Consider the following 24564-nt stretch of genomic DNA (forward strand, 5'->3'; position numbering starts at 1 on the left):
CATATCGACGAATTAGAAGAGATGTCAACCGGCAACCATATCTGGAAACAACGATTAGTGTTGATTTCTGCCACAAGTTTGTCTCCTACGGCGACGAATACAATAATAAAAAAACTAAAAAAAACATAAAAAAGACAACGATTTCTGCAAAATGCAGAAACCAATTATCAATTGGTTTCTGCAATTGATATAATGGTTTCTGCCATGTGCAGAAACCATTGTTTTTTGGGTTTTTGTGCAGCAGAAATCAATTCTTTTGGTTTCTGTTGTGGTGAAAATAAAAAAAAATGTGTTAAAAAACGAGGAAAAAAAAGAAAAAAAAAAGAAAAGAAATTACCCTTATTGGTAAAGTTAATTCACTTGTGTCCAAATTTCTTAATTTGTCCATATAAATAGGTGGGTATTTGGCTTCACCCAAGCCCAACCTATCATAAAATGCAAAAAGCCTGTTCAAATCAAATTTCTTATGGGTCGTATAAAATAAATAAATAAATAATCAAAATTCGATCCAGAAAAAAAAATTCTTATCCTCGAATTTAGAAGATAATAATTTTATCAAATTCACTCAAACGTTCCACATGTATTAATTTACTTATGGGATTTTTGAGACCAAATGAAAAAAAATCAATCAAAATTGAACAAAGAAAAATCGAAAGTCAAGATTTCTTAATTTATTTATTGCATAATAAATAAATAAATCTTGAGGGGGCATTTATAGACATAAAAAAATAAAATAAATAAATAAATAAAATGAATTTGGTCGATTTAAATAATCAACCCAATTAAATTTATTAAAGTCTTCTAAAGCCCATAAAACATGAAGGGCCATACCACATTTTAAAATAAATAAACATATAAATAAATAAATAAATAAAATCATAAATTACTCGGTTATATCTCTTAATTAGAGATAATTGAGTGGTTACCAAAATTGGTCACAAAATTTCCCCTACAAATGGGACCAATGGTCCATAAGATAGGGGCACAAGAGACAGAGAAAGCAAGTAAGAAAGAAACCAGAGAACGCCACGAAGTGCTGAAGAAATCACAAGGCTGAAAGAGGAAAAGAAATTCTGTCAAGCTTTAGCTCGGTGAACCCCAAGAAGATTAAAATCTTCTTCGAATCAAACAGGTTCACACCAAGTCTAAGAAGATCAAAGTCTTCTTCAAATCAAACCAAATTCAAGTCCAAGTCCAAGCCTCAAGATTCAAGTTCCAAACAAATCAAATCTTGACAAATCAAATTTTCAACAAATTATTGAAGACTAGGATTCAAGCCACGTGGCCCCTCGTCTTCAAATATTCAGATCATTAATCAGAGGATTTTGCAATTTTGCAATTACAAGAAGGTTAACATCACTTGTATTTATCAAAATACAATTTGTAACGATTTCTATATTTTAATACACGAAATTTCGCTCTACAGCATCCATTTACACAGCCAACCTAATTTCGATAGTTTAATCAAAAAATCAATTAAAATCAATAAGTCAGCCGATCCAGTCAGTAGAGTTAGCCTTCCACATCATTGTGCAACATTTCATCTTATTTCTTTTAACTTTAATACCTAAAATCCTTCTTACAAGACCTAAGTCCTTCATTTCAAATTCTGATTTTAATCTGTCTTTTAGTACTTCTATCTTTTTTATGTCATGACTTGCCAATAGCATGTCATCCACATAAAGAAGTAGGTAAAGTGAATTTTCTCCACCATTTCCTTTACAATACAAACAGGTATCAAAGTTACTTCTCTTAAAACCAAGTCCAAGTACAAAATTATCAAATTTTTTATACCATTGCCTTGGAGCTTGTTTTAAGCTATATAGGGACTTTTTAAGAAGGCAAACTAAGTCAGCTTTATGATTTATTTCAAAGCCTTTTGGTTTTGGTTCATGTAAATAGTTTCATCTAGGTCAACATTTAAAAAGGCTGTTTTGACATTCAATTGATCTAGATCCCAATTAAATTGTGTAGCTAAGGCTAGAATAACCCTAACAGTTGTAAATTTCACAACCGGTGAGAAGATTTCATTGAAACTAACTCTTTCTTTTCAGGTAAAGCACTTTGCCAAAAGTCTAGTTTTATATTCGATGTCATTTTCACTTTGTTCTCCCCTTTTAATTTTGAAAATCCATTTACAATTGACAACTCTTTTACCTTCAGGTTTTTTGACCAAAACCCAAGTTTTATTATTTTTACGTAATTGCATTTCATCTTGCATTACTGCAATCTAATGGTTAGAATTTTTACTACATATGGCTTCCTCAAAAGACTCAGATTCATTTTCAATCATATTTTGATAAGATAGCAAAGAGATATCTTCATCAAACCTAATTGGAGGTCTTATTTGTCTTCTTTGTCTATCTCTAGCAAGTTGATAGCAATCGAAGGGCTGGTTAGTTTCTAAATGAGGTTCCTGTTCACCAACAGGATCTGGATCATCCGGTGTTTCTTCATTTCTCTCAATAGGGTGTGTACTGTTCTGATGTGCATCAATATGAGGCCAATCCACCTCAATTTCAATCCCATTTTCCACATTTCTAGTCTAATTAAGGGGTTCTACCTGATTTTTAGTTTTAAGATAGGGTAGATCATCTTCATTAAATACCACATTTCTATTGATTATAACATATAGCCTTTGATTTCTCTCACCCATAGTCTATACCCCTTGACCCCTTCACCATAGCTGAAAAATACACACTTAAGGGCCCTAGATTCTACTTTGCCTTTAGATTGATGTGTAAAGGCTGCACATTCAAAAACCCTCAAGTTATTGAAGTCAAAGGTTTCCCATCCCACATCTCTTTAGTGGTTTTAAAGTTTATAGCTCTATCAAGACTTCTATTAACAAGATAACTAGCAGTTTTAACAACTTCACCCCAAAATATTTTAGGAAGGCCAGAGCTTAAAAGTGTGCATCTTATTTTTTCAAAAATAGCTTTATTTATTCTTTCAGCCAAACAATTTTGTTGTAGAGTGTGTGTCACAGTTCTATGTCTTAATATACCAATAGATTTGCACAAGTCATCAAATTCAACATTGTAGAATTCAAAACCATTATCAGTCCTTAAAACTTTAATCTTTTTATTAGTTTTGTTTTGAATCAAAGTTTTCATTCCTTGAAAACATTAAAGGTATCATATTTTGATTTTAAAAGAAAAGTCATGCTTTTTCTAGAAAAATAATCAATAATTGAAAAAACTATCTTAAACCAGTGTGAGTTAGCACAAAAGCTGGTCTCCAAAGATCAGGATGCAAATATTCAAGAATAAACGCAGATTTATGCATTCCAAGCAAAAAATGTAATATGTTATTTTTTCCAAGAATGCAATAACCACATGAACTGAGTTTTTCCGTGTTATCTTTACCAAAGGCACCCTGTTTTTTAAAAATCTGAAGCCCTTTGTCATTAATATGACTAAATCTTTTGTGCCATATTTGCGATTTATCATTTTGGACTGAGATTGCTGCTAAAGTGGAGTCTAAAAAATTTTGAGTTTGTAAAATGCATAAACCATGTCTCTTTGGGGCTTCAAGAATTACTTGTGAACCCCTTAACATTTTAATGTATCCCTTGTTAATGAAAATGTCATAGTTTAGGTCATCTAAACCCCCAAGGAAATTAGATTTCTTTGTAAAACAGGGACATATTTAGTTTTTTCAAAAACCAGTTCATTATTTCCATTTACCTTTAAAGTTACACTTCATATTCCCTTTACCTGACATGTCATGTGATTACCTATTAAAACCTTGCCACCAGTTACATTTTCAAATTCAGTGAACTACTCTTTGTTTGGATACATATGGTATGTGCAGTCTGAGTCAAGAATCCACTCTTGACAAGGTGGACTAACACGTAAACTTCATAATTTTGGCCTCATTATTATAGGCCAAGGCTGCACCACCATCTTCTTTGGATTTATTTTCAAATCTCCAAGTCTTTTAGGACAATTTTTAATAAAATGACCCTCTCCAAGGCAATAGAAACACTTTTTACCTTCGGTCTTCATTTTCATTTTATGCTTAAAATTTTCCTTTTTCTTGTGTCCAAGTTTCTTGTTACAGTTCAGTCTTGGGATTAGATTTAGACTTAGTGATCAAGTTCTCCCCATTGATAGATTCATTCCATTCAGATTTTAACTCTAACTCTTTATTTCTTAAGGCATTGGTTATAACATTTGTAGTTGGAGTTTCCCTACCATATTCAATGGCACTTTTAACATCTTTATACTTATCATCAATCGAATTTAACAATACCACAGCCAGCTAATCTTTTGAGAGTTTCTCATCACAGTTGGCTAGTTAACGGGATAGTCTATTAAATCTATCAATATTAGCCTTAAGATCAAGAGATGGGTTAAGTTTAAAACCAAAGAATTGTTTTAGAAAATACAGTTTATTAGGCATAGATTTATTCAAGTATGCATTTTCCAACTTTTTCCACAATTCAACAACAGTCTTAGTCTCACCACTTTCTCTAAGTACAATGTTAGACAAATGCAAAAAAATTGAACTCCATGCAGTTTCATCAAGTTCAGTTTTCTTTGTTTCTTCTAAATTACTTGGCCATGTCTCATAAATAGCCTTAGCACATTTTTGTTGTAATAAAATTGTCCTCATTTTCTAGCCCCAGAGACAGAAGTCTCATTTGCCATTAAAAACATCAAATTCAAATTTTGAAGTGGTCATCATAAAAAAATTGAATGCAGAAAATAGTGCATGCAGATCAGATAAACACTCCAGAGGTATATTCAATGTGCAGTACTTCAGTTATCTACACGCAAGAGATCAACTGAATATACAGTAACACTTATGGTAAATAATTTCAGTAGTTTCATGGAGTTTATACAGTTTTAGAGAGTTCTATATCATATAGATTGAGTACAAATAATCACAGTATGCACTATACAACAATAAATATCACAAGCACATGATTAAATGTAAGGTCTTTGACTTAGTCAAGACAACCCTCAGATTCCAAACACCCAAAGGGTTTCTGGACAAAGGAATTACCAAGAGAGTCTCAAATCCAAAGGTTTATAGTCATGTTTGCAAGGAACTTAAGGTATAAGCATATATTCTGTACAAGAAATCGTAAAACTGGAATGAATTCACCAAATCCAATAATTAGGGTTTCATGAAATAACAAATAGACCACTGAACAAGTGTTAGATATTTCAAATATGCAAGAATCGAAACTAAGAACCACCGCTTAACCGCTTTGATACCACTATTACAAAAGTTCAAGGTATTAGGCAAAATCGATCAAAATAAAAATGGCAGAAACCAAAACAAAACTGAAAAAATAGTAAAGAACGTGAGAAATTTTTGCCCTAAGGCAAGATGTTCAGAGCAAGCTCCTAATTTCCTTTTGTGCTTCCACCATTGGAAGAAATCAGTGCATTAACCAGAACCATAAACCATCCATATATTACAGATATGGGACTCAAGCCAGAAATCACTCAAGACTACAAAAAGCCCTCACAAAATAGCCTTGATAGTTCACTCAAGAACATAGACTTGAAATCGACCAGTATACAAATCACTTAAGACGAGTGATACACGATTTCAACTTGAAGATTCAGGATCTTCAAGATTTATATACAAATTATGAGGGAAGGGTTAATGACACTCAGATATCATTGAAGAAGATGAAGAGTATCTAGACGGTTAGAGAGAAAACTAATAGATGAATAATAGGAAAGGTCTCTAACCTTGGGAATCAAAAAATGTGTATATATGAGAAATCTATAGAAAATCACCATCAAACGTTAGTGAAGGTGACACTTGGCCTCATCAAGTTAATCCAACCCATTAAAGAAAACGTGTTTCAGCAAACACGCTTTTAGTTCAAAAACCATCCATTTACACAGCTAACCCGTTTCTATCATTTAATCAAAAAATCAATAAAAGTCAATAAGTCAACCTGTCCAATCAGCAGAGTCAGCTTTCTACATCATTGTGCCACATTTCCTCACACAAACCTATGGTGCTATGGGTACAAGGAAAAAATATTAAGCCTCATACAAGCAGACATTTTCAAGATCGGGCTTTAGATTTTTAAATCTATACTTTTAAAATTTTTTGATATAAAATTAACAATTATAGTAATACCACAATCTATTTTATAACTTTTTTTAATAGGCACTCTAACCAATTCATTCAACAATTTTTTTCCACGATTAGCAACTTAGAAAATGATTCATACCCATCAATATCATAATCCCCATCGTTTTCAAAAATTCTTCAAACCATTATCATCTGTAGTACACAATTTTTCTTTTTTTAAATTAAACAGAAATTCAAAAGCATTTTCATAGTTTTAAAATTGTTTAAATCTTAATTTAAGTGAAGAAAGAGCTTGATCTGCTATACAAAAGAAATAATTAACTCTAAAAGAATTTATTTGAATGTGTTATCACATCATTAACATTTCATCACAGTACTTTTTTTTTAATGAAAAATACGATTTTCATGAATTGCATGTTCAACTTCCATTTTAGAAGAATTTCTTTAGAAGTAAACTCGTCAAATTCAAATCTAGTGTCTATATATATTTTAGAAAATAAAATAAGGCTTCCAAGTAACTAATAATAGCAGCATCAATCACTTTGCAATATTTTATTTACTCTATTAATAATAGAAAACCAATTGTACCAAATAATAATCTCAAATAAGAATTAAAAATTCGTAATGTCAAAAGATAAACTTTTTGTATTTCTAAATGTCTTAGAGTGATCATACGTTTCCACAAAGATTTTTAAAGCAACTTTTATTATGTCCCTTGAAATCTTATTATTTTAACACTTAAAACTTACCATTTTCAATTTTTTTTGTGATATAGATTCAAGCGTCAGACCTTTTCACATTAAAAAAAGAATAGATTTAGTCTTTATACAATAATTTTTCATATTACAAGATGCAAGATTATTACTATGACAAGCACAGTAAAAATGCCATCGAATTTACTCATAGTACTCTTTTTTTGTAAACATTTATACTTCCCTTTCATATTATAACCATTATCATAATTTTGACCTTTTAAATCATCAATATCAAGTTTAAGTATTTTCAAAACATCTAATTTTTCACCAAATAGTCCTTGTCCTGGAGTATCTCCACCTTAAGGAATCCCTGAAGAACTCTTATACTTTAATTGGACTTGCTAAAACATCTACATATCATATTAGTTGAAGAATAATGAAACCTGGTTAGAGATTTTCACTTAGATATAAAAAAATTTCTTTCAAAAGCAAAATAATAAAAATGGGAGTCTATTAAGAAGACTATTCATTAAAAAATGTATAGAATAATAATATAACAAAGGTGGGGGCTCACACTAAGGTGGGGCCTTAGACGATAACCTACCCCGTCTATAATTAAGACCATTTTTCATTCTGTGTTTGTAAAAAACAAAAAAAAAAAAACAAAACAAACAAACAAACAAATTACAATACAGGTGCTACCATCGCATCACCTATACACGGAGTCATCAACAAATTGTGGCTAGCTTAGCACTAGGCATGAGCATTTTAACCAGAACAGAATCTTTCGAATCGAAATCGATTCCTGTCTGGTTCCCAAAAAAATAAATTGAGAACTGGAACTGAGAATTGAGAACTGGCTGGGTTTAGTTCGATTCTTAGTTCTTGAGCCAGAACCAGAACCGTGAGGATTCGAATGGAACCGATTTTTTAAAAAAAAAATTATTTATAATTTATTGGCTGGAAAAACATATAAGACCTAAAAATCCTAAATTTGGTAGTAATTAGTCTAAAACTTGAAACTTTAACCCTAAAAAAAATTAAAAAATATAAAAAACTGGTTTTTACTTTTTTACATCTCACCTTACATCAGATTGTTGCATCTCAGAGGTTATTATATGTAAATGTTTACAATTTGAGCTTTTTATAAATCAAAAATCTCAAGCAGATGATAATATAAGTTGATGAATCAAAACGTTCAATCTTTTGCAATTTAAGCTTTTTACTTTCTTGTATTATTAATAAACTTAAGTGATTTTTCACATTTTTTAATAATGCACACTACAACAAAGTTTATTTTTTACGGCGTGCATTATATGCCGTAAATAATACTTTACGACGTACAGCAACATGCCGTATAAAGCAATACCGTAAAAAGTGGTCCTTTTTTTACGGCGTGGATAGTGCGCCGTAAACGGACCGTCGTTATTAATGTTACGGCGTTCAATCACACGCTGTAAAAAGCATCACACTTTTTATGATGAGTAGTTGTACGCCGTATAGAGCGTTATATTCATGGCATCAGAGCATGCCTAAACGCGCCGTAAATGAGCATTCACCTTTTATGGCATGTAGTTGTACGCCATATAAAGTGTTAAATTCAAAGCATCACGACATGTCTAAATACGTCATAAATGACCATTCACCTTTTATGGCGTGCAGTTGTACGCTGTATAAAGTGTTATATTCATGACATATTGGCATGCCTATACACACTGTAAAAGAGCATTCAATTTTTTTAAAAATCATTTATTTATTTTAATACCAGCAAACCTGTAATATTATCAAAAAAAGTACTCCATATATAATCAAGTTTTCCATTGTTTTGATAAAAAGAAATATTGAGTACGGTTCAATACAATATGCCAATGTAAAATCATCTAAACAATTCTCAAAAAAATTTGACTACTATTGTATGCGCCAATCGCCATTCAACTAATAAGCCCGTAGATATTGAGGTTCCGTCATATAACAAAAAATTATTAAACCTATCAAAATTCACTTCTTTGACCAACAATTTAGCTACCCCACAAAATATGGATCCCCTGCACACCACGGAAATAATAAGGATATAATTAATAAGCATCCAAATCAAAAGTATATCAAGAAATATATTAAACAATCCAATCTTCAATTGAGACCGAACATAAAGGTGAATGGAATTGAAATAGAAAAGAAGTTAAGCATACCTTTGTTGTGATTATAGTGAATCCACTTCAATGTACCTTTGTTCTAGAAAAAAAAGGCACAACCAGGAATTTTCTAAATAAATTTTGAAGCACGAGATGGCATCCATATTATTTATATTCTAATACATAACTCCAGAAAATCTTTATGACATGCCAATAATTTGAATCACCACCAATTTTCAAAAGGCATAGCCAGGAAAAAAATGCTAATCGTTATTGACACTCTACCAAACTCTAGAATACTTTATAACTTCAAGAAATGAAAATTTATTAACTACTAGTTGACACTATTCAAAAAGAATTGTTCTCCTCCTAACTTTGACAAGCAGCAACTTGAATCAAAACAAGTTCCAAAGATTGAAGAAAGGGAGAATAAAGCAATTGTCTTATATATTGGAAGAATTCCACATGGATTTTATGAGAATGAAATGGAAGGTTTCTTTAAGCAATTTGGCACAATCAAGAGACTCAGAATAGGAAGGAATAGGAAGACAGGGAAATCGAGGCATTTTGGATTCATTGAATTTGAATCTCCTAAGGTTGGAAAAGTTATTTCAGAATTCATGCATAACTACTTATTGTTTGAGCATCTGTTGCAAGTTCTGCTTGTTCCTCCTAAGCATGTTCATCCAAAACTATGGAAAGGTATGACGCACCGGTACAAACCCTTGGATTGGGTTAAAATTGAAAGGAGTCATCATGATAAGCAGGGACGGATTTGGGGGGGCAGGGCAGGGCTGTAGTCCCCCTAGGCCCAACAATTTTTTTTTAAAGGTATTTTTTATTTTTTTGGATAAAAAATCAGTTTTTTATATGTAAATTTTTTTCCCACGTAGCAGCCCAGTTTGAAATTTCATAGTCCGGTCTTAGATCCAATCATGGATCCGTCCCTGATGATAAGGTAAGGACTTTGGAAGAGTATAAGAAGTTGGTAGAAAGAATTATGAAAACAGATCAGAGAAGGCGAAAGAGGATTGAGGCCTCTGGTATTGATTATGATTGTCCAGAAATTATTGGAAACTAGCCCACCTCAAAGAAGATTAGGTTTGACGCAAAGTATGCTTTGCATTGGAAACCAGAAGTATGCCCTTTTGAAATTGAATGTGCGTTTGTCTGCTACTAGTTTTCAGTGCAGTACCTCGAGCGCATGTTTAGTAAGTTCTAAATTGGAGTGGAAGTATAATGTACGAGATTTGAACTTCTTTTTCCTCGATACTTCCAGTATACTTGCCAACCTTGCCACAAGTGTAGAGCAGCCAAGATTAGACAAGCAGGTGGCTCTTTTAGTAAATGGAAGCTTATATATATATATATATATATATATATGTGTGTGTGTGTGTGTGTGTGTGTGTGTGTGTGTGTGTGTAAACTATGACTAATAGCAGCCAAGCACCTTTTCGAAATGAAATTATAGTAAAAGTAACAATAACTTTTACCACTTAAACTGGTAATAGGACTAAATCTAGTTTGCTATAGCCATATAACAAATAATTGATGGATCATGTTATTAGATCAAGAACAGAGCACATGTTATAGCAAAACATCATATGACAATATAATTCCATCTCAAATATCAATCATTGCAAAAAACCCAAAAAAATTCTCGCAAATAGCAACATGTTAAATGTAGATGTCTCATGGTAGTGAGAACGTTAAAGGGCAAACAAAGAATGAAATTTTAATAATTTCCAGTAAACAGTGAATAACAAAGAATTAATTGTCCATCCTTCACCTCAAGAACCCTATAAACTTATCGTCCCTCTTACAGTGCAGATTCTGCCGGTGTAATAATCAAACTCATCAGTCAAAAGGTGAAAAATCAATAAAAGACTACAATTGTAAAGAGGAAAATCAATAAAAGACTACAATTGCAACTCCAATAAAATTTTCTAAAAATAGCAAACAATTAAGCTTACCTTGAAATAATAGAGAATAAAGTTCCCAGAAATTACGCCTCTCTCAAACAATTGAGGGCCGGTGTCTGCGTTGCTTGATATTGAGGGGGAGCGGGGGAGAGATTGACAGGGGCGACTGACGAGGGTTATATGAGAGATTTATAGGGAACGAGTTCTCTGCGTGATGTCTTCCCTAATTTCATAAGGATTGGGCTATGGGGTTTTAATTTTATTTTGCTTTCGGCTCGATTATTACGACATGCGTGGGCTACATTTTGGGCTTTGTCTATAATGGCGTACACAACGCACACCGTAAAATGCTGTAATTATTGATTATTTATGGCGTGCCCTATTTATATGCCGTAAAATGTCATAATTATTTTCTATTTACGGCGTGCCCTAAATGTATGCCGTAAATACTTTAAGCTATTAAATAATTACAGCACGCATTTTTCGAACGCCGTAAAAGGAGACTTTTCACAGCGCGCAGTTTATGCACGCCGTAAATAAATGTTGTAAAAACCCACTTTAACTGCACGCCGTAAATAAATGTTTTAAAAACCCACTTTTGTTGTAGTGGCATAGCAATTGAATTTGATATATTCATTGCTCGCGCCATATTGTACCTTTTTGTTATCTTAAGTTGGTGGTTCTCTTTTTGAATTTTTATTTTTATTTTTTATTCAAACAGAGCTAGTTCAATATGTGGACTGTAATTTTTTGATACTATATTAGTTATATATTTAATTAGTATTTTTTATATCAGTTTGTTTTACAAATAGAAGAATTCAAGCATTATTCATAATTAATTATATGCATAGTATGCATCCCCTAGAGATCGAATATGATTTATTAAGAAAAGTAACTTTTTCTCAAATCATAATTTTATTTTTGAAATTTTTTAAATTTTCTCCTATTTTTGTGACTTTTAGTATCTATATTTTGCTTTTTGAAGATTTTTAACTGAATTTTTTTCATTGCACATGTATTTTGAAGTAGCAGCGTATTAGGTATATATACCAAAATGGTCTATGTGAAATATTTATTAAATAAATGTATATAAAAACATTATGGATAGAACCGAAACCGACAGTTCGGGTTTGGGTTTGGTTCTAGCAGCTACAAATACCCGAACGATTTCACTTGCGAAATAGCTGAAGAATAATAGGTGGTTTTGGATATTGAAATACCCAGTCCGACTCACTCGATGCCCAGGCCTACTTAGCACAACATGAATCATCAGCTTGACATGCGACATGCCCCCGTTGCCAATTGGCAAATTGATTACACTATTTGCATTAATTGGAAGTCGGATCATAGCGTTTGTAATTTCATTTTCATATAAAATATAAATAATTAATTCACTCTTATATAAAGTTTGATTTTCTTTTTTTAAAAAAAAAATGTTTGTTTTGGCAGAATTCAGATATTGAATGTCCTTTCTTAGTGGACCTTAAATTTGCCTAAAATTAGGTAAGTCATAATTTAAATATTATAAATTATCATATTGATTTAAATAGCTTAATTATCACATTAATTACTAAATAAAAAGTGGCTAGTAATAGGAAATGCTTTAAATTCATGTACTCAGATTTGAATCTCGAAATTTAACTTTTGATTTCAAACCTTCAAGTCTTTTATGATATTCTTCAAAATCAAGACTAAACAGGTGTGTGATCATCTTCTTTCAAATAAATCAAAAACCCAATTCAAAATTGAACGGATTAAGAAAAATCAAGAAAATAATTTTTTATTTTTCTCTCCAAGAGAACGTTTCTGGCCGTCTTTGTGAGTATAAAATTTAGCCACTTAGGAATCGCTTATTTAGGCAAAGAATTTGAGTCCAAATCCAAATCTTAATAGGTAAATTGATTTATTGACAAAACAACTTTTATTTCTTCCACCACATTTTAATTGTACTTAAAATTTTAAATTTAATCTTTGTTCATTTATAGCATTTATGTCCTAACGATTTTTTGTCATTCTTATCATTAAACTTTTCATTAGTTACACATTTTGTAATTGATAATAATTTCATGTCCAAAAATCCAACGACCTAGCATAAAACCACTTATTTTCCTATCATATATATATTTTTTAAAAGTAAAAATAAAAAGTACGAAAAAATATATTTTCCTTATTTCGAATTATGAAAACAAAATATTTTGATATAAAGCATCAACAAGAATGAGACGTATTAATTAATAGAAGATTAAATATAATAATTCTATGGAACAAATTTAAGAAAATAATTGTTACAATGAGCAAAAATTGAGGAGCTTAACTTTGATTAAAATGTGGTGCCAATATAACCATATTTGATTTAATTGTACATGTAATTCTTAAACTTTAATTGCCAATAAGTCCATAACTTTTAAAGTAACTACAATTAAGTTCAAAGTTTTACTGAGTTATTATAGGTACACGTTCGGACATACATCATCCGAGTTCCAATAATTAGATTATGTCTAGTCGATCATAAATCATCTAATCAAAATTTTGAGTTTTTCTTTCTAGTTGAGATATGGGGAGTAGAAGATGGAGAGGGAGCCCAGCATCGTTTAGGAAGTCTAGATTTGCACTAAGAGCTTCTCTAAAAAATAAAGAATGGGAATGCTCCCCAGCAATTTGAAAAAGGCGACCAAGAGAGAGAGAGAATGGAGCTCCTAAGGCTAGCAAATCGCGTAATACTTTTTCATGAATTTTCGCTCTTTGAATATTGAACACCATAACTAATAAAAATGAAATGGCTATAGCTCCTATATAAACTCTTGGGAAGATCATAGTGAAAAAGTCAAGACCTAACAAAATAAGTGACACTAAAGTGTTGAAAAACATTGGGATGGAAAAGAATACTTTTCTTTTTCTTTTTTTCCTTATTGAGATTGGGTTGGTGTTCATTTTACCAAACAATGGGTACAAGATTGAAAAGAATGTAAAGCTTTCCATGCCCTATCTCTCCAATAGGAACGAAAGGGAGTCTTGCCAAATATTCATTTTTTTTGCCTTAAGTGGATGTGGATGGCAATGCTGCTCATTTAGCTTAGCAAATTTTTCTGTGTTCAATCACATGTTATGCTTCGAGCAGGACCATTCATTTTGTTGCTTTCTTTGCAACAACTAAGAGAAAGACCTTTCCTTCAAACGAGAATGTCATGCCTAAATTGACATAAAGACAAAGTAAGCCTAATGGTTGTTACGAAGCTTAGTAGCTAAAGAGTACTTGCGTGGGTGAGTTGCTTATTTGCATGGAACATGAAATTTTATCCTCTTGGTTTCCACATTAGGCAAATTAGTCTCTAAACATTTTGAATGTTGCATTATTGTCCTTGGTCGTTCAGTTCGGTGCATATATGTTCTTGAAGTTTCTTTTGTTTAAATTTGGTTCCTAGGTTTTCTTAAAAGTTCAAATATGCCCCTAGCCTTTTGTAATGTTGGAAAACTTCCCATGTACTTTGTGGGAGTTTCGAAGTGGACCCTGAAGCCCATTTAATAATAAAATGGACGAGCTTTGTAGTTAAGGTTAGCCCATTAAAAGACATAGCCTACTAGATCTTTGCCCGTGTTTAAATCCACATTAAAAATGGAAATGTCTTGTCCAATATGCCCAATTTTACTATCAACAACTATCACTGGCCATTTTAGCGATGCCCTATTTTGTTCCTTCAACCAAATCCAATCTAATTTCACACATTTGAGCCCTCCATTTAGGGCTAGAGATAGTCCCTCCAAACTGGAGCCCAATGCTTGAATTAATAGCCAACATTGGCCCAAAGAATCAAGGGTTATATGGTTCAACTTGGGTTGAACAGGTGATGAAAAAAATATATTAGGGTGAACAAGTTAGTTTTTACTATGAACTTGCTTATTCTCGCATAAATTGGGTGATTCTTAACGTGTTTTAAACTGTTTTTATTTTTTCAAATTTTTTACTTGTTTGTTTTCGAATCGATAAAACTTGTAGGTTTTGTGAAGTTATTGGTTTAGTTTTCTTTGTATCAAGAAGAGGAAGGGGAAGGGGTTTTAGCTTCCTTTCCCATTTTACAGTGATAAAAAGTGAAGCTATGGATCGAAAAACTCCAACTTAATACATTGGCCTTGAGTCTGTGAAATGGAAGTATATGGTGTTGGATGCTATGGAATGGAAAGTGGAATCATAGAATTGTTTTCAAGAGAAATAAGTTAAGTTTTGAAGTATCTTGTTTCTTTTTTTTTTTGGTCTACTATGGGTAAATGGTTTTGTAACAGGGTTGTAATTTCAGTATAGAATGTCTCAGTTTTTTGTTTTCAGGCTTGAAGAGGGATTAACAGTATTTGTTTTGTTGTTATAAAGTCCTTTCGATTCTTCGTTGACTTTGATCAATTTTTCTCAATAGGGAATTTTGATGAACTGCATTTTCTGATTGCAGTTTTAAAACTGCCTCTGTTGTTGAAATCTGGTCAATTGAGCTATTTGATTTTTTTGATGTGGGATTTTTTATCTTTAAGAATGAGTAGGTTGCTCTTTGTCAAAAGAGACGAGTGAAGGGAAAAATTCTCGCTGGGGAGTATGAAACATAGCCATAGGAGTAGCTATTTGTGGAGAGAGAAATGAACTATTATCCTAATCCCATTTTTTTATGTAGCTGGGTGCAATCATGATCATCTCAACCAATAGGAATAATAGGTTCATCACTTGTTGGAGGTGGAGTATGTTTGGCATAATTGTCATATTTTCTAGAAGGTTTCCCTAACAAATCAACTCCTACAAATTTCTTTTCATAGGCATCATACAACTTTTGCTGACTACTCTTCTCCTTTTTCTTTTTATTTCTAAGGGGATGGCTTTCAAATAAATTTCTTCATCATCCATACATTTGAAATAGAATCATACATTCTAATAAACATGTCCTGAATCATCAAATCTGCAATAAATAGGCCTGCCATTTGCTTTGAATCCATGGATAGAGATTTCTCCATTGGAAAAAGCAAATTATATTGAGAAACAAGGATTCTCTTTTGAACATAATTTCCACTTCACCATTTGTCTTTCTTTTGAAATGGTGAGTTGATGATTGGATGGGCATAGAGTCTTTTGACACCAGGTGATGTTGCTCATAGCTAGTAATCCATGTTTGTGGGATTAACTTAATGAGGTTAGATTTGGGAATTTGTCTGGGAATATATGTACAGCTTGGCTGGTCTGTTCCCATCTTGATAAGTAGGGCTTATCTGTACCATGAGGAAGGCAAAATCAAGAAAATGATTTATATTTTGTAAGCCATCTGATAATGAAGAGTTGCACCAAATGTTACTTCAATAATGCTCCAACTATTTGGACTTGGATTTGTATAGCTGATAATAACAGTAAATTTGCTATTGGCATATTAAAATCCAGAAACATAGTAACAAATAGTGTTCTCGCATTGAGTATAGTTTCAATAGTGCCAATACATGCATGTTGATAATCAACAAATCATGTATCTAGAAGAGCAATTCTACAAATTGTTGGAAGTCCATTTCTTCCATGGAAAGTAAGTGCGATCCTCACGGCTCCAAACTGAATATGGGTAAAACACTTAGATAACCATACTTTCAAAAGATAGTATGGTAGATCCAAGCTACAAATTGCTCTTGTTCATTGACAGGTAAAAGATGTTTGTCAAATTTTGATGTTTGGACATATTCTTTGATTTGAGATTTTGATGGTGAAATAAGGCTACGAACAATTTTAGTAAAAGAGTGTCATGGTTTATTATATGGAATAGAATGGTTCAAAAGAGGTAAATCTATGACTGAAACTTTTTAGAATCAAGAAGGTAAGATATTTCATAAAGAGAGTTGATTTTAGAAGCATTAGTTTTACTAAGAGAGATAGAAGGAGATAGTATGGAAGGGCTGGAAGATTCAAAAGATATGATTTACGAGGTGTTCTTCCAAGTTTATTTTAAATTGGATAACCTTAATCAAAAATAGTAAGACCAAAGTAACGATCTGGCCCTGATACTATTAGAGTGGGGGTATGGTAACCTTGTGTAATATTTGGTATTATAGCTTGTAACAGGCCACCATAGGGCAACAACATAGGGCCTGACTTTTAATATTACATAGATCACCACAATCCATATCGGATGTTTTAATAAGAAGTGCCATTTTCTAATACACAGGATACATAAAAAGGCTACACACTTAGCAGTTTTTTATTGGACAATGGCAAGAGAGAGAGAGAGAGACCAACCAACGCTTACTGAACTTAGATCCATATCTTCAATTGCTTATTGAAATTTAAAATATCGAGTTTTGATCATTGAACTTATATCCATGTCTTCGATTGTTAAAGTTTAAAATGTCGAGTTTTGACCATTGAATTTCGAAAAATATTGTACGTTACTCACTAGTATAACTCCCATCTCAAATAGGGGCTAAAATTTGTTGTTAAAAAAATTGGATTTAATTTAATGTTTACGATAAATATATTGTGCGTTTCATTGCAATTAGTAGTCACTTCCTTTAGACAACTTTGCAAACATTGTCTATACCACTAAGAATGATTACTCAATTACACAATAGTTAATTTAATTAATTTTTTTTCAGACTTTGAACCTACTTTCATTATAATATTAGAATTTTACAATGAAATAAATAACGGATTTGTTTGTCATTAAATAAAATTAAACCCAAATTTTAACATTGAATTTTAATTAAATTCAAATTTATTGTGAGCCATAGAAGACGTTTTTCAAAGTTTTGTGGTAAAAACTTGACCATACTCACTAAACTTTGAGGTGGTCGAATTTTGGTTTCTGAACTTTGAGATAGTTGAATTTTGGCTACTAAAATTTGAGATGGTTAAGTTTTTAAATAGTGATTTTTTAGAGAATGTATGGTTAAAAATTTAGAAAAATTTCGAGTTTACATATAAAATATTTTATTGTATAGACGTGTGGTGAAATCCAAATTCATAGTGAGCAACAAAAGATGTTTTTCAAAGTTTAGTCGTAAAAGTTTAACATTTATTCAAAGTTCAATCGCCAAAATTTGACCACCTAAAAGTTCAATGAGCAATAAAAGACATTTTTCAAATTTCAGTTGCCAAAATTCGACTATCTCAAAGTTTAACGGTGTGAGGGGCACCACGTGTGTATTCTTTCAGCCATGTCACCAATTTCGTTAGAGATTTGAGACGAAAGTTATGCTAGTGAGTAACGTATAACATTTTACAAAGTTCAGTAGTCAAAACTCAGCATGTTGAACTTTAGTGAACAATCGAAGATATGGACCTAAATTCAGTGATCAAAAGTCGGTATTTTAAATTTTAGTGAGCAATCAAAGATATGAATCTAAATTATGTGACCATTGGAACAATTAACTTGAGAAGAGACTATAGAAATGCTACAAGAGAAAAATATTTATCTAACTTCTATTAAAAACGTGAATGGGATGGCACTGTAGACACAACAGTAAACCAATCCCATTTTACTGTTCACGCTAATTTCCCTCTTTTTTTTTTGTGAAAAAAAAAATTCTTTACGTCGACCATGCCAACAACCATGCTAACCGTACTCCACCACCATACTCCTTACTTTCCTTTTTATTCTTTTTATTAATATTTTCATTCCTACTTTTTCATGAAATCTCTTCTTGTTGGATCACATATTCTCACTTCATCTTTGATTCTCTTTTTTTTTCTTGGATTTTAAGCTTGTTTTAGGCATGGAAAAACAACAACATTAGATACCTACATATATAGAGGTTGATTTTCTTCGATCCATATTTGATGGAGGAAATAAAAGTCCAAATAATGTAGAAATTCTATATATAGTCTACACCTTATCCTTACACAATCCTATTATTTTTTAAAAAAATGTTGGTGATTGGTTTAAAAATAGACGAGCTTGTGAAAGAAAGAGAAAGCACACGTGCATTGAGAATCCTCAACTCAAAAATCTGATGCATGAAGTGCAACCTTGTTCTGCAGATCGACGTTTACGAACCTTCAGCTTAACAGGTTGTATTTAGTAGTATTTATGCTTCTTTGGGTGCTTGTATTTGTTTTGATTAGATTTTGTCAAAAAAAATGAGGTGCCGAGAGTTCTGCTTACTATTTTTTTTTTTCAATTTGAACAAGCTAATTTTGTAGTTGTTTTTTATATAATAATTATGTTTAGTTTTTAGTTTAATATGTTATTGTTATTGTCAGAGAAAATTTTTTGAATTTCGCACTGCGCGGAGACTGTACAGAGAGTGTGCGGAGAATGCGGAGGAAGAGTGATCTCTCCGTACAATTTGCAGAGATGAATTCATCTCTACAAACTCTTCAGAGATATTTTTTTTCTTTGACGGTATTTTTTTATATAATATAGTTTTCCAAATGTTTTTTTGGTTATAATTTCCTTTTTTTCAAATTTCTTACTAATCAACATTTTCAATCAAGGAATAAGGGAATGAGTGTGAGTGCAAAAAAATTTGTTAAAGTAAATACTTATGCTTTGCCATCTTCTAATTCTCCTGTTACAAAAAATTAGGAAAAAATCAGATGATTTTGTTGTAATGGAAAGGTTTTTTAGTAAAAAAAGTTATTAGAATAGTTTTTGGTTCCTTCGCAGAGATGTGTTTTTAGTTTGCTGTAGGAAAAATTTTCGAAAACTCTTCGCACTGTACGGAGATTGCGCGGAGAGTGCGGAGGAAGAGTGATATCTCCCCACACTTAGGAGAGATGAATTCATCTCTGCGAACTATTCGGAGAATTTATTTTTTAGCTGTCTTTTTTTATATAATATAATTTTCTTTATATATTTAGTTATAATTTCCTTCTTTTTTTAAAAAAATTCTCTTCCTTTCATGATGCTAATCAACATTTTGAATAAATGGGATGAGTGTGAGTGTTGAATAAGGAAATACTTATATTTTGCGCTACAAAAGTCTATAGTAGAGGATTTTGTCGTTATGATGGAAATATTTTTAGTATGATTTACTTCTATATCTTTATAAAAAAGTTGTTAGTATTTGCCTTTGTATAGTTTTAATTTATCATCTTGTTGTGTTATATTTGTTTTATTTGTTTGTTGGCCGAAAACTCCTTCTTTCGCAGAGATCAATTATCTATTCGACCTTTTTGGAGTATTTTTTTTTAAATAGCTCTTGTTTGGTCGTTTTTTATATATAATTATGTTTATGTTTAGTTTATTTATATGGAATTCTTTTTTCCTTACAATTTCCTTTTTGTTTTGAATTTTTTTCCTGTAGGTGATGCTAATCAATGTTTTGAATTAGGAGGAGGAGAATCAGGCGACGTGAACGTGAATGTCGAATATGCAGAAAAAATTTGTAAAGGAAGTATTCCTGATGAACCTTATGTTTTGCCATCTTCTAAAATTTGTAGTTATAGTGGTGCTACAAAATTCTATAGAGAAAGCAAATGCTTTTGTTGTTGTGATGGAAAAATGTCAAATTACAGTTATATGATATACCTCCTGAAATGTATGATTTATTTACTTCCACATCTGAAGAGGCTGTAGCTTTTAGAAAGGTTATTCGTAGTTATAACAATTATTTTGCGTTTACTTCATTTGGTGTTAAGTATGACAAAGAATTGTGTAAGAATAATAAATGTATATATACTTTTAGAGTTCAAGGACAAGTATATCATTTCATAGACTCGCTTGTGCCAAAGAATGAGAATCCAACTTATTTACAGTTATACTTCTATGATACTGAAAATGAAATTTGTAATAGACTGAATAATTCTGATAAGTTTTGTGAGTTTACTTTAAGAAAGTTGATAGATGTTCTAAACAAAAATCCCTATTCAAAATTTTTCCGATCATTAAGTGAAGTTAGTGATTTAGAATCATGTTGTATTTTACTAAAGTCTAATCCTGCTGTTGATCAAAGAGTATATAACATGCCAACAACAGAACAAGTGGCTATAGTTTGGGCTGACAATGACCCATCATCTACAAATACTTGTGGTCAGGATATATTAATTTATGGGCATTCAGGTAATGCATATAAAGTTCAATATTATTATGGTTGTTATGATCCTCTCCAATATCCGCTACTTTTTTGTATGGAGAACTTGGATGGCATGAATGTATTGAAAAGGTGAATGTAAGTGTTTCACAAGCTCGGGTTTGTCAGAATTTAATAGAAGTTAATCATATCCATTCTCCAGATCAGTTATTGGAAGTAGAACACTATGGTAAACGATTTTAGTAATTTCTATTTTTAAACTATTTTATTGATGTAATTAATTGCATTTAGTGAATAAAGTTTTTGTTGATACAATTTTTTTCCTTCTTGCAGTTTTGAAGGCAAAGAAAAAATAAATACCTGTATCATGTCGAGAATATTATTGTTACAAGCTTCAAATTAGGTGTGTAAATAATTGTATTCTTTTACATGCTGACAGACTTTTACGGCAATATGTTGTGGATATGTACGTGAAAATTGAAACACCAAGATTAGACTACTTTCGTAATAACCAAAAGGTTGTAAGAGCTGGACTATATCGGGGAATTATGGATAGTGTATAAAATTGTGAGAATAGAGGTTATAAAATTGGTAAATCATTAGTGTTGCCTTCTGGTATTATTGGAGGTCCTAGGAACATGACTAAAAGATATATGGATGCAATGTCTTTAGTTCAGAGATATGGCAAAGCAGATGTGTTTTTGATAATGACATGTAATCCGAATTAGCCTAAAATAAAATGCGAATTGAAACATAGTGATGAAATACAGAATAGGCCAGATTTATTAGTACGAATATTTCATGCTAAGTTTGAGGAATTGAAGACAGATTTGGTTAAGAGAAAGTTGTTGGGTCTTATTGCTGCATATGTTTATGTTATTGAATTTCAGAAAAGAGGATTACCTTACGCTCATTTTCTCCTTATATTTAAACGAAATTCTAAGATCCGAAACTCTATACAAGTCGATAAAATTGTCTCATCAGAAATACCAGACAAAAAAATTACCCTTACCTACATGCTACTGTTGTAAAACATATGATGCATGGTCCTTGTGTGAATTTGAATCCTAAGAATGTTTGTATGGAAAAAAAAATTGTGTGTAAAAATAAATATCCGAGAGATTATGTTGAAAATACTTTTTTGGGTAATGATTCCTACCCACTATACAAGCGTCACAATGATGGTGTAAGTGTTAAAGTAAGAGGGTGTATGTTGGATAATAGATGTGTTGTACCGTATAATCCTTACATTTTAGCTAAATATGATTGTCACATTAATGTGGAGGTGTGTTCTTCTGTTTAAGTTGTTAAATATCTATATAAATACGTATATAAGGGACATGATCGCATTCATTTTACTTTAAATAAAGAAACAAACGAAGAATTCGTTGATGAGGTTTCAAACTACCAAACAGCTAGATGGATATCTCCACCTGAAGCTATGTGGAGAATATTTAGTTTTGATTTATTTGATATATCTCCTACAACAATCTCTTTACAGTTACATACTAAATATGCTCAAATGGTTACATACAAGGAGACAGATGATTTATCAAAGATTATAAATAAAGATTTTGTTCAATGAACAATGTTAACAGAATTTTTTACAATGAATATTTCAAATGAAAAAGCAAAAACTCTAATGTATAAAGATTTTCCAACCTATTTCGTATGGGATACATCCATGCAAATTTGGACTCCTAAAAAAAGCAAAAATGTTATTGGTAGAATAGTCAATGCTAATCCATATGAAGGTAAGAGATATTTTTTAAGAGTTTTGCTAAATCATATTAGAGGACCAAAATCTTTTAAAGATTTAAAAACAGTCAAATGTATTGTTTTAACTACTTATTGTGAAGCAGCACTTTCCCATGGTCTTCTTAGTGGGGATACATATTCTGAGATGTGTTTATTTGAGGCAGTTGCTTACCAAATGCCTGTATCACTGCGACGACTATTTGCTAATGTATTAAGTTTATCTTGCCCTACAAATCCAAGGAATTTATGGGATAAGTTTAAGAATTTCATGATAGAAGATTATTTACATAAAGGTTTCACACAACAAAGTGCTGAAATGAAAGCTTTACACTTTATAAATTCTTTTTTAGAAGGTGTTGGTAAGAATATAATTGATTTTTACATGGTAGATTTTGATTTAACTGTGAATGATGATGATATCTTTAAAACCATGATTGCCGAAGAAACAACTAATATTAATTTTCAGTCAGACATACATTATAGTGAGAGTTTAAATAAAGAGCAACAAAATGCCTATGATATTATTTTGGATTGTGTTTTAAATGATAAGAATGAAATGTTTTTTATTGATGGTCCAGGAGGCACTGGAAAAATATATTTGTATAAGGCATTACTTTTTGGTGTACGATCTCGAAATCTTATCGCACTAGCAACGACATCATCAAATGTGGCTACATCTCTATTACCAGCTGGTAGAACAGGACATTCAAGATTCAAAATTTCGCTTGAAGTAAGTTGTGATATGCGCTGTTTGGTGAGTAAACAGTCTGCGCTTGGTAAACTTTTAGCATTGTCTAGGCTAATAATCTGGGATGAAACACCAATGGTTCATAAATATGCTTTTGAGGCTTTAGATAAAATGTTGAGAGACATTACTGAATGTCAATTACCATTTGATGGAAAAGTCATTGTGTGTGGAGGAGATTTTCGATAAGTTTTACCAGTAGTACAAAAAGGAACAAAAGATGATATAATGAATGCAAGTTTAGTTTTTTCGCATTTATGACCTTCTTTTACACAGCTAGCATTAACCGAAAATATGAGAGCTAAATTAGATCCTTCATTTTGTGAATATTTGCTGAAAATTGGGAATGGAATAGAGAGAACACATTCATGCCAAATGATTACACTTCCTAAAGATATTACCATCCATTTTGAAGATGAATTTAAATTATTGAAGAAATTAATTGACATTGTGTTTCCCAATTTCCAGACACATGGAAACAACCTACATATTCTGATGAATAGAATTATTTTAACCCCAAAAAATAAATATGTAGATTTAATAAACAATATGTTGCTTAAAGAAATTCCGAGAGAGAAAGTTACATATTTTAGTTTTGATGAAGTGATTGATAAAAATAAAGGTTTTATTGATGAAGATTTTTTTGAATAGTCTAGCTCTAAACGGTATACCCCCACATGAACTCATATTGAAAAAAAAAACTATCCAATTATGTTGCTGAGAAATATCAATCTTGCAGAAGGTTTATGCAATGAAACTAGACTTATTTGTCATGACTTTAAGCAGAATGTTATCTTGGCTGAAATTGGGATAGAAGAATATTGTGGAAAGCAAGTATTTTTACCTAAAATTCTATTTATTCCTCTTGAAGGCAATAAACATCTGTACCATTTAAAAGAACTCAATTTCCAATTCGTCCATGTTTTGCAATGACCATTAACAAATCTCAAGGTCAAACTCTAGATTTTGTTGGCTTATATCTTCCAGAACCTGTATTTTCCCTTGGTCAATTGTATGTTGCATTGTCCCGAGCTAGAACAAGAGAAAATATAAAAGTTCTTATCAAACCTTTTGTCAAAAACAAATCACATAATTGTTGTACCAAAAAATGTTGTCTATCATGAAATCTTGAATTTAGTTCACGGTAAATATTAAATCTTCAAGTATATGTTTAATTGTTTGTTATAATTCTTTATTGATTATATTTATTTTTCAAACACAAAATTAATAACAAATCTAAACTTATGACTTTTGATTGTCAT

The 24564-nt window shown here is 31.5% G+C and overlaps 1 long non-coding RNA gene across 1 annotated transcript; it reads right to left on the bottom strand.

Moving 5' to 3' along the window:
* Nucleotides 1-8545: 8545 nt before the first annotated feature.
* On the bottom strand, nt 8546-11070 carry LOC111395388. Its single transcript, XR_002702793.1, has 2 exons — nt 8954-11070; nt 8546-8809 (listed from the first exon to the last, which is right to left on the bottom strand). It is a non-coding gene; the product is annotated as an uncharacterized LOC111395388 (long non-coding RNA).
* Nucleotides 11071-24564: the final 13494 nt, after the last annotated feature.

Source organism: Olea europaea, chromosome 6 (assembly GCF_002742605.1).
Source record: "Olea europaea var. sylvestris chromosome 6, O_europaea_v1, whole genome shotgun sequence".
In the NCBI taxonomy this organism is placed as follows: Eukaryota; Viridiplantae; Streptophyta; class Magnoliopsida; order Lamiales; family Oleaceae; genus Olea; species Olea europaea.